The sequence below is a fragment of the Rosa rugosa genome, chromosome 1, assembly GCF_958449725.1.
Source record: "Rosa rugosa chromosome 1, drRosRugo1.1, whole genome shotgun sequence".
Taxonomy (NCBI): domain Eukaryota; kingdom Viridiplantae; phylum Streptophyta; class Magnoliopsida; order Rosales; family Rosaceae; genus Rosa; species Rosa rugosa.
In genome coordinates this window covers 71,257,393-71,269,225 of record NC_084820.1, presented here as the reverse complement: position 1 = coordinate 71,269,225, position 11,833 = coordinate 71,257,393, and the positions used below count along the sequence as shown (strand labels likewise).

At 37.9% G+C, this 11,833-nt stretch overlaps 1 long non-coding RNA gene across 1 annotated transcript; it reads right to left on the bottom strand.

Annotated features, from left to right (window-relative positions):
• Nucleotides 1-5,602: 5,602 nt before the first annotated feature.
• LOC133707756 (uncharacterized) lies at nt 5,603-6,814 on the bottom strand. The gene is made up of 4 exons (XR_009845265.1): nt 6,464-6,814; nt 6,227-6,324; nt 6,009-6,095; nt 5,603-5,921 (listed from the first exon to the last, which is right to left on the bottom strand). It is a non-coding gene; the product is annotated as an uncharacterized LOC133707756 (long non-coding RNA).
• Between the last annotated feature and the right edge of the window lie 5,019 nt (nt 6,815-11,833).

Sequence of the window (11,833 nt, the reverse complement as noted above, 5' to 3'; positions counted from 1 at the left end):
TTGACTTTGTAGGATATTTAAGTTATTTTGCATTTCTTTTTTCTTAATTAATTTTGCATTTTTTAATTGTTATTTTGACAATCTGGGTTGTGGTTTTTTTCTTTCTGGGTTCATCTAGGTCAAACTTCCCCACACCTATCTTCCCTCTCTCTCAAATCTTTCTTTATCTCTTTCTATTTCTCTAGCATCAATTCTGAAATCCATTCCCATTTTTTAATCTTCGTTCAATCAAATCTTTTTTTTATCTCTTTCTTTTTCTCTAGCATCCACTATGAAATCCATTCTCATTTTTTAATCTTCGTTCAATTTCATTTCTTTGGCGGGGGAAATGAAATTGAACGAAGATTTTAAAAATTGTTGTTTTTTTTAAGAAATTGAGCTAACTGAACCCTTTCACCGGGCATACCATTACTCTTCCACCACTCATAGAAACCACAGATGGAAGAGCTTCTATTTATTCGGTTGAATTGTCGGCTGACCCATGTTTGTGTCCTAATGATTATGAAGTACTAGTACGATACAATAGTGAGTTTCTTTCTGTAACCAGTCTTGCATATTTTAGATCAGGGGATGATACAGACTCAAATAGGTGATGAAAGTTTTGCCAGCAAAGTTAGATGGCGATTAAGAGTATTGGAAGCGATGTTTTACTGGATAATAATAATGCAAGCTAAAAAGAAAAAGACCACAACCCAAAAACCACAACCCATATTGTGAAAATAACAATTAAAAAATGCAAAATTATTTAAGAAAAAAAAATGCAAAATAAATTAAATATCCTACAAAGTCAAAGTAAAATATAGAAAGAAAAAAAAATGTGAGACATTTATTAGAAGGGCAGACATGGAAAAAATAGAATTAGTTATTCAATGTAATAAATATTGAGTTTAAAGTGGTAGTGGAATCTACATGTCATTTGTTGAGTGGGGAAGGTTGAAAGGGAAAGGTAGAAGGGGAAGGTAACTAGCATTTCTCAAATTTAATTGTAGGGTGAACAAAGCATTTGGTAGGGCGGAAATAGTATCACCGTGCTTTACAAAACAGAGCCATAAGTTTAGATTTCATCCCATGCATTCATTGGTCCATAAAGATTAAGAAAATATTTTCTTAATCTTTTGTTCCATATTTTATTCTTTGTGGACCAATGAATGCATGTGGACTGGTTTGGCACAGTATTTTTAGGGACAGCAGATTTCATCCCGTGCTTTACAAAACAGAGCCATAAGTTTAGATTTTGTTCACAATTAAAGTCGGTCATTGGGTAAGGGTTTTCATTCTCTGCCCGATTTGTGGTCATCCTTGACGTTTCTAGGCCATTGGAAAAGTTGAAACTCCGTTTTTTCCTGTATTGATGAAGATAAATTTATGATATTGTTTAGTTATAAGTAGACATTTTATGATTTAAAATTATAATGTTTCCTTACCTTCAAATTCAATTAATGATATCTCACTATTGTGATAAAAAAAAAAAAAAAAAAGCTTTTCAACCCTCTGAGGAGACTATATTCTCAAGTTAACCTAACCTACCTCCCCAATTTACCCTGGAAAGTGGAATGTAGTGAAAGTGAAAATGAAAATGTAATTTAATTGATCCTCCTTTTTTATTACTAGATGGAGAAAAACTAAAACATGAATGAGACGTATGGTTCTTACTAGAAGCATACAAGTGGCAGACTTCTTGATAACCAACTCGTAAAAATGGCGGAACTCAGCTACCTACTGACACTTATTTTATATAAATACTTGGGCCATTTCTCGAGGTAACGTAAACCATCGACCTAGGCACCTAGCGTTACCAACAAGTGGCTTATATAAATGTAAATAACGTGCTTGGAGCCTTGGACTTAGAACCAATCACCCACTAAGTTTAGCTGCATGAGCTTGACTCGTCTTTTCGAGCAGCCCTAGTCACCATTTTCAGATGGCTACATGATAACCCTGAAACACCCCACTAGGTTTTAGAATTAACCCTAAAACACCCACTAGCTTGTAGGCGTGGGATGAGCTTGACTTGTCATTTCGAGCAGTCAATACAGTCATACTCACCATTTTCAAACGGGAAAATGGTCCTTATGGTATCCGAATTTTTTTTCCTTATAACTTTTGGTATTTGAACTTTAAAAAATATCAATACGGTACCTAAGACGGAGCTTGCCAGATGGTAATTTTTGAAGGATATTTTCGTCCTTTCATGCCTGATTCCCCCCCCCCCCCTCTGTCTCTTCCTATGTTCTTTAATTAAACTCAAGATTTTGGGACCAACTAGCTTCATCCATAAACAAAGGAGATTGAGGTACGCACACTTCTTTAATTTCCTTGTTTGATTGTCATTCTATTTGCTCGATCTGTTTCTTGTTCTTGTTTTTTTTCTTTTTTCTTTTGTACTGTAGCTTTTTCTCCCTCTGATCGATCGCGGCTTTTCTTTTGCTAACCAGAATGGTGGCTCCTCTTTGGCTATTGAGAATCTCTATAAGGCTATGACTGCAAAAAAGGCATCAGAGATATCAGTTAACAACAAAATCAGAGGGATCAAAGCGTTTTGAAGGAGATTAACCACAATTAAGTCAAAATTATCAAAATTAACCCAAAATCTCAACTGCAGCCCCATCACAATTCACATGTAATAATCAAGAACAAGAAAGTAAGCATTTTGCGAAAGCAAACCAGAATTACACACAAACCCAACTACCACCAATGGTGAAAACGCATCATTAAACACCCAAAACCCAGAAACATGAGCAAATTACAGAGCTCAGCAGCCCAAATGAAGATTGAAGACATTGAAATATCAATAAGGAAAAGAAGGCCATACGAATGCGAGGGCTGCACCTGAAATTATACCTAAAATTGCGACCAAGCTCAAGAACGCTCATCTTGTGCTGCAAATCGGACTTGGGTTTCTTCTAAAAAAAAAAAAAAAAAAACAGGGTTGCTTGACCCCAATACAGAACACAACAGATGGGCTAACGGAGGAGGTGTCTTCCCCTATCGGATCATCGTCGTTTTGGGGCTTGTTGTCCATAGACTCTTCTTCTTCTTTTTCTTCATGTTCTTGTAGTTCAAGCTTTGGGCTTTCGGGTTGAAGGCGACAAGACTAGAGAGAGAGAGAGAGTAAAGAGTAAATTGGTCATTTTAGGTTTAAAATTGCCACCTGGCAACCTCCGTAACGGAGCTAACGGCCATATGTATCGATTCTCGGTCGGGCAAAGAACTTCAGGTACCGTATTGATATTTTTTGAAGTTCAGGTACCAAAAGTTACCTCCTTATAAAGTTCGGGTACCGTACGGACCATTTTCCCTTTTCAAACGGCTACATGAATTGATAATCGACCCTTGAGGGCTGCATCGTTATTTTCAATGTTCTATTATATATATATATATATATATTTTTTTTTTTTCTCAAGTTTAATTTATAATAATTAAATTAGTTCGTCCAAATATAAAATATAGTAATGAAAATTTTGACGTTTTCAATACTGATCAGTAGTCATATTATCAAAATTCATTTATTAAATATTCCAATAATAAATTCAATGTAACAAATCACACCGAAGAAATTTATCTTATTATTTACATTCAGTTTATTAATAACTCTGTTCATTTGGTAAATTTTTTCTAATTACACTTTTACTTAAATTCAGAATTTTTTTTTTCTTTTTTTTTATCAAGGAATACTAGACATTAGTTTTTTTTTTTTTTTTTTGATTGAATACTAGACATTAGTTATAAAGATAAATCTTCATTTGATAAAAAATAAAAAGAGAGAGTGTAACCTGATCTTTGATCTCAAGATCAAATCATGTTTGAATTATAGTCATTTACTGTGTCTCTGAAAGAAAACAAAAATTTCATTAATAGGATGATATAATGCCATCATATTGTGCGCTCCCTATAAATGCGGCTGAGCTCAACTTTCTCCCTCTACGGCAATGACTTGGTGAATTTCCCATCATTGCTAACTTTAAAAATGGCTCCCCAGGCATTGTCAACTAGTAGAACGGAATTATCAGTGACATCTGAAAAAATAAAAATAAAAATTGGTATAGGCATGCACGAAAAAGTACCAGGATTAGAAGGCTTTGACTCTTTTAAGTGGCTTGTGATTAAGCAACAGAAATTTTGTGTTCAATCGTCACTAATAGCTGAGTTTGGGGTGTAAATTTGAGATATATAGGCTTTGTATGTGCGGCCCTTTATAGGGGAACGCCTCAACAGTTTTTCTTTTTCAAGAAGAGAAAAAATTCATCAATCCAAGAAGACCTAGACTAAAATCTATGTAGAATAAGGCTGATTAATTATCAGTATTTCTGTAAAATTTGATAAAATTATCTAGAGAACTTTGTTTCATCCAAGGAAAGAAATAATGTGGCAAGTGCCAACCTGTTTTTAGTCAGAATGTCATTTCCTTGGTTTCTATTATTATTATCAGTAACTGGTCAATTATAAACAAGAGAGCAACAACGCCCAATACATCAACTGGAAAGATCATCTTTCAAAATTCCTTCAAACCAAGGGGAGGCAACTCCCTACCAAAATTGTCATAAAAATAAAAATAAAAAAAATAAAAAAACTCCCTACCAACATCTTGTGCCAATTTCAGTAACAGCCTCTTTTGCCAAGGAACGAGCAGCTCTATTAGCTTGTGTCGGTATTTTCCTCCATATAACTTCGTCAAATTCTGACTTCAAGAGCTTAATTTCCTCAAATAACGAACCTTCATGGCTTAGATCAATTCTGTCTCTATTTAGAGCTGAAATGACATTAAGAACATCGCTTTCCACTTCGACTCGCTTATAACCCTCATGTTGGCATAGTCTCATTCCATACAAAACCGCTAGAGCCTCCGAAGCATGTGGGGTTAATCTACTAACAAAAGATTGTGACATCGCACACATCAGCTTGCCTTCTGCATTCCTCACCGCTGCTCCTCTTCCTGTGCGTCTGTTTCGATTATTCACTGCCGCGTCAATATTTAATTTCAGCCTGGAATAACATGGAGCCCTCCAACTAGCTAGCTACAACTCTTCACCTGTTGTCATCACGTGCTTACCGTGAGTGTCTGGGCCTGATCATAGTTACAAAGCCACTCCGCTTGATTGATCACCTTATCTCCTCGCAACACAATTCCACCATGTTTCTGGTTATTTCTATTCTTCCAGATCAGCCAAGCTGTCACCCCAAATAATCTTAGTTCCTCTGTAGAAGAGGTAGCAGTAACATGTAGAAAAAGATCTAGAAAAAGTTGGCTCTTACCCTCTCTTCCACACCCCAGACAAAAAAACTATACTTCCAAATCCTCTTGCTAGCTTCGCAACTACAAATACAATGAACTGTTGACTCTTCCTCCAAATCACAGCAAAAACATATCCCATGATGGCCAGTACGTCTCCTCACATGATTTGCTGCAAAGATCAGAAATCAAGACATGCCCTCCACAAAAAACCTTTATTTTATTTGTCACCTTCATATGCTATGTTTTGTCCCACACTACAAAACTTCTGTTTCTGATGTCAGGAACTAATTGGCACCAAAAATAAAACAGATATTATTAGAGACAATCGAAAACAGACAAAAGTACCACTCTTTTTTTTACTTTTCCCTTTCTAAAAACACGCAGCTGGCTAGCCGAAGCAACTAAACCCCATGCAAATCACGACAAACCCCAATGATTTGCTTTAGAGTTGGACATCCTTATAGTAACTAGGATCCTTCCACCAAACCATATATGCATCAGAGTCGACAGAGAAGCATCTGACATCGTTATCCTCATCAAACCAAACCTTATTACAGGCATCACAATATTATAGTCAATACCAGTCTTTTCTAACCTGTACAGAAAATCCAATAGTGGCGGATATGCAAGAGATTGCTTTACCATCCGTTGGTTCATAGAGACAGAAGCAAAAAATTCAGTAATGTAACTGCAACAAACCATTTCTGTCAGAGAACCGCGTTTAAGGTGCTTGATGTCAAGAAATCTACATATGCTAATGAAATTGTTGTATTACCTGTAAGTCGACTCATTGTCATACCAAGTGACAAGCTTCACAAAGTTGTCATTCACAATTGCAACCTTGCCATTGAAAATGCTTCACCTGTAGCATAACATGTATGTACTCCTCAGAGCCTAAATCAATTGATTAACTGAAGAAATAGGGCAGGCATAAAATCAAGTACGGCAGGTTTTACAGAGGCAAGGATCAGCAATAATCATGAACACTATCACCTGTGGCAATCCACAAAGTCAGTGGGACACTACATCGTTGTCCATGTATCCAAGGATTCCCTTTAAGTTACCCTCAGATTCTTTCCTGCAATTTACAACTGAAAGAAAATTCAGACAAGGAGATGTCAGCAAATTTTGAAATCATCAAAATGAAAATAGGCATATAGATCCACCAAATATAGAAAGCTAAGCAACTCTTTAGCTAAAGTATGTCATAGTGACTGGCCTGATTCTTACTTGATAGCATTTTTAGTCTCATCATAACTAGCCTTCTTCGTCTCATTCTGAGATCAACCCCAGAAAAATCAATAATGGGAATCCAATACAATACTGTTGGGAATTCTGTTATGGCCAGGAGCTCGACCAACTCTCCAGTCTTTCATTAATGGACCATCAACAGGGTAGCTACATCACATCAAGAAACCTGTCAATGAATGACCTATTACAATCAAGCTTATTTACAACTTACAACTAAGTGTGGAAATATGCTTTCAAAACTCGGGTGGACTCTGGGATTGCTAAACCAGCACAACACCACACACCAGATTTGACCATCTGTCAATATGACCAGAGTCAACAGCAGTTTTTTCACTGTTCAAATCTACCAAGAGGCGTAACATTCATATGCATCTAGGAAGAATGTACAAGTGATAAACAGTTTCTGTCAAAGCCAAAATATAAACAAACAAGCCATCAAAATGGTATCTATCACCTGCATGATGAAAATTAAGTGATGAGAATACTGCAATATGTAAAGATGCTTGGTAGGTCTAGATGGAGGTCAAGCAACAGAGGAAGATGGATATGCTGCAATATGTGAAGATGCTTTGTAGTGTCCAGATGGTGGTGAGAAAATATGCTTAGTCAAGTCTTTTTCACATTGGCATTTTATCCTGCTAGCCAACTAATGATTGTTTCAGGGTTGGCACTAATTAAAAGAGAAGCAAAGTAGAACATGTATTCCCTATCTGAGAAGTCATTTACTTTACTCAATGATGGTCATACATGCATTTTAATAATACAAGAAAAACATACATTGCAGAAACCATAAAACTGCAGCAGCCGACTGGCCACCTAGTACTGAAAGAAATCAGATATTGAATCCAGGTCATGTGTAAAGTAATATCTTCACCGAAGATGAACAGTAAAGTGAACATAAGAACAGAACCGACTTATTTATAGACAGAATTAGCGATTTAGGATAGGTATGCATGAGTTCAAAATCATATTTCCATTTCCAATCCAATTTGATGATTGCAACAGCAACATAAATTAAGAAGCAAAATAAGGATTCTGGACCAACATAAGCAACTTTGTGCAATATGCCAAATAAGGATCATCTTCGGTCCTATTCGAATCCTAAACAATTTGCCAAATGAGAAACATGTAACCATACAGCAACTGGTGTTCTCTTTTTAAGATAACAATATGGAATATACAGTGGAAACCTAGGGTTTCACTGAGCATATTATCCTTGCCGATCATGATACCAAAGATTTAGAGTTGAAACAACATATGTTCAGAATGGTAATGTATTGGTATCTTATTAAACTCAGTTTACCTTCATCATTTGGCCACTGGGATATTCTAGGGAGAGAGATTTATAAGAAGCACACAACAAAAGTTGCTGATGCTTTATTGGCATTAGCAATGCTCTCAACAAAAGAAATAAAAGATGATAGATTGCAAACAGATAGCAAAGAATCATAATTAAACCCAAAAGTAGGTGTTCCTGAAGAACCAATGTCAAATTGCATAGCATAGCAAGTACAAATTTATTACAAATAAAGCAAACAGAGTGGAGAATCCCACATACATAGTTCAATACAGAGTAAATAAAAGATGATACGTTTTTTTTTAAATTTACAAGACTAGTAATTGATAAGACAGCAGCAAGCGCCTCTTAATCTTGGCAGGTTGAGCAGGGACTGATGGGGGGTACAGGCAGGGCTTAATCTTCTTCTGTTGGCATAGGGTATCGGCAGAGGGGACACGTGTGGCTGATCTCCAGGCATTGAACAATGCAGTGTACATGAAAATGGTGTCGGCAGGGCAACCGAGTAATGGGTTCTTGTTCAAAATCCTCCAAACAAATAGCACAGGAGGGCGAGCATGTGATAATATCAGTATCGAGTGTCACTTGCTCCAAACCCTCGATTGACGATCTGCTCGCAGGAATCGAATTGGGCCTACCTGATGATTCATGTCCATCCCCATCACCAATGATGCGGTGAGTTGTGTCAAACACACCCACTACAACAGGGAGGTCGGGGTCGACGGCGGCCTCAACCGCCTGGAATAGCTTGTGAACAGCAGCAGGATGCTCATCTTGGGGCACACCCATACTCGAAAGAGACTCGGAGATGAGCGCTTCATACTCCCTATTACTGTCGTAGTTATTGGATAATTGTTGCTTGAAATGAGAAAACTTTACCCAAATCTCTCTTTGCTCTAGTAAAGTACTGGGGGCTTCAAGAACACCTGGATCGCTGACCGCTCTGTGCAATATGCATGCCTTATAGAACTGCAATATGATAGGAAGCTTGTCCTCCTCCAAAGACCCTCTGAGGTTGCCTTCCTGTTTTTGCACCGCAGCGTGACAATAATCAGGTACCTCCATAATCCCCTAAAGATCGAGGCTTCTGTGTACATATATACAATTTTAGGAAGACCCTTAATTCCAATCCGTCTAGGACAAGGATTTGGTCATTTGGAAATGACAGAGAGACCAGACTCGATTAGGTTTAGGAACAACCCTACGAGAATTTACAACGGCCTTCGACAGACCAAACTACATCAGGATTTAAGGGAAGGAAAATGACAGTACCTTTTAATATAGATAGAGTTTAAGTAGGAGCCCAACACCATTTTTTTTTTCTATAAACCTTTTTATTTTAAACATTTGGTTTTTGCTATCTCACTCAACTCTCTCAGATAGTATGGTAGTATCCCGCGTTAATAACATCGTTAATTTTTTTTTTTTTCGTTAAGTGCATTTTTATCATAGTTAACAAGAGCATAAGCAGCTTATTTTTGATTATTTGTTGTTATATATTCTGTTTGTATTCATATATACTGATTGGTTATAACAGGAATAAGAGTAGAAGAGAACACACCTAAAACCAAGACTTTGTAGTCTCTATGAACACCATCATATATTGTTAGCTTAATTAGAGTCCATTTTCTATACACCATTAGTTTTAACTTTGATCCAGCTAAAAAGGGGGTTAACCAATTTACTTCATTAATCTAAAGCGCCCGACATGGCTTGCATATAGCACCCATTCTTTTAATTACACAAAACTTTTGTAAATTGTTGAACATGCAACCCGAAGACAAATGACTTGAGGCTGCTACAGTATTAGAAATTAGGGTTTTTTACTTCAACAGTGTTTGAACTCTTCGAGGACTTTTGAAATGATACCTGAACTTTCAAAGTTATCAATGTGATACCTGGACTCATTTTTTCGTATCAACGTCGTACCTGCGGTCAATTTCCGTCACAGAACCGTTAACTATGACCACGTGCCCAGCACGTAAGGCACTTAATGAGGTTAAAAGACTAATTTACCCTCAAAAGTATATACTTCAACAGTGTTTGAACTCTTTGAGGACTTTTGAAATGATACTTGAACTTTCAAAGTTATCAATGTGATACCTGAACTCATTTTTTCGTATCAACGTCGTACTTGCGATCGATTTCCGTCACAGAACCGTTAACTATGACCACGTGCCCAGCACGTGAGGCACAAAATAAGGGTAAAAATGACATTTCCCACTTTCTTTAATTCTTCACGTGTCCCGTCGTACCTTCAATTCTTCTTCTCCATTTCTATTTCCTTTTTCATCTGCAAAATGCAATCAGATGGGATGATGACATTTCCTAGCAAAATGCAAAACCCAAAGCAAAACTTGAATCCAATTCTCTGATGGACGGACACCGCCAGGGACTCCATCTCGTCAGAGTTCTCCAAGCACAACTTGCTCGACGGCTTCGCTTCTCTGAATTTATTGCAGGTCGGAGCGGTGTAGACGGTTTCACGACTCTTGGCCTCAAGATCTGAGACTTGGAATTTACCTGAGATTTCAGACAGAGAGATCAGAGAGAGAGAGAATATGGCCGGCGACAATCCAGACCTTCTTGTGCAGCTTGCAGGAGATATGACGAAGGCGGGCCACGCCGTCATGGCACTCGGCTTCCTCACCGCAACTAACATCACAGCATAAGTTCATGAACTTCAAAAATAGTCCGTGTCTTTGTAATTGAATCAAAATCTGCAAAAGTGAAGGAGACTGAGAGTCTCTCTCTGCAACTCTCTTTCTCTCTCTCAACAGCGGCGAAAAGCCGAAGGATGGTGATGATGGGAGAAAACCCAAAACTGATTTTTCCGCGACTGCGTGTCTGTGTATAACTATATCTATATGTATATGATTTATCGAACAATGGGGCAATGATCATTTCACTGATTCCAGCTTCTAATCAATTTGTCCAAAAAAGAACCGGCCTTTGGTTATTTGCGGCTGTAATATCAGTACTTAGTGGGAGCATCGGACGAGGTACTTCGGCGAGGCAATCGGCGGCAGTCGGGGTAGGTGAGGAACAATCTGAGGGTTTTACGGCGGCGGAGGTGGATGACGGAGCTGGCGGATGGGCTGCGCGTGGGGCTTCAGGCGATGACGGGGCATTGAGTGGCGAGGAGCTTGAATTTTTGCAAGGTAGCCATATCGATCTAGCTGAGTTCAATGTGGTTGTAGTCAGGTAGTGCTTGGAAAGGGTTGGGTGGTTGAGAGAGAAGGTGAGATCTGATTTGCGGCCATGGCTTCCAATCGGAGGGGACAAATCAGAGGGAAGAAGATGTCGAAAAAGAAAAACAAGAAAGAAAAAAAGAAAGAAAGAAAGAAAGAAAAATAAAAACAATACGTTTGAGGGTTAAAAGACTAATTTACCTCATTAAGTGCCTCACGTGCTGGGCACGTGGTCATAGTTAACGGTTCTGTGACGGAAATCGACCGCAGGTACGACGTTGATACGAAAAAATGAGTCCAGGTATCACATTGATAACTTTGAAAGTTCATGTATCATTTCAAAAGTCCTCGAAGAGTTCAGATACTGTTGAAGTAAAAAACCCTAATTAAACGGCAAGCTTGTGAGTTGTGACACGTACACTAACTTCAATACATCATAGCGAGCTCGGTTTCTACACTGTCAAATGAACGAAGAGTCGATGTAAAACATGCAATCCAAACATCGTGCAATCGAGAACTTTGACCAGCTGACAACCCCAAATTCAAAAGAGCAAGAATAGAGATTATTGAAACAACATGAAGCTCAAACTTTCCCCATAAGGGGACCATATAGCAGCCGTAAAATTGCAATGAAGAAATATATGTTCTACTGATTCCCCATGGCAGCGACAGAGTGTAATCAAGTTAGAGATATTATTCCTCTTTTCTGCAAAAAAATCTTCTGACATGACACGCCCTCCTAGAACTTTCCAAACCAACAAACAAATACGAGCAGGAACATACTTTGTCCAAATAATCTTACCCCAGACCAAAGGAGCAACTGTGGGTTTTAAAAAAACTAGGATGAAACTATATGCCTCT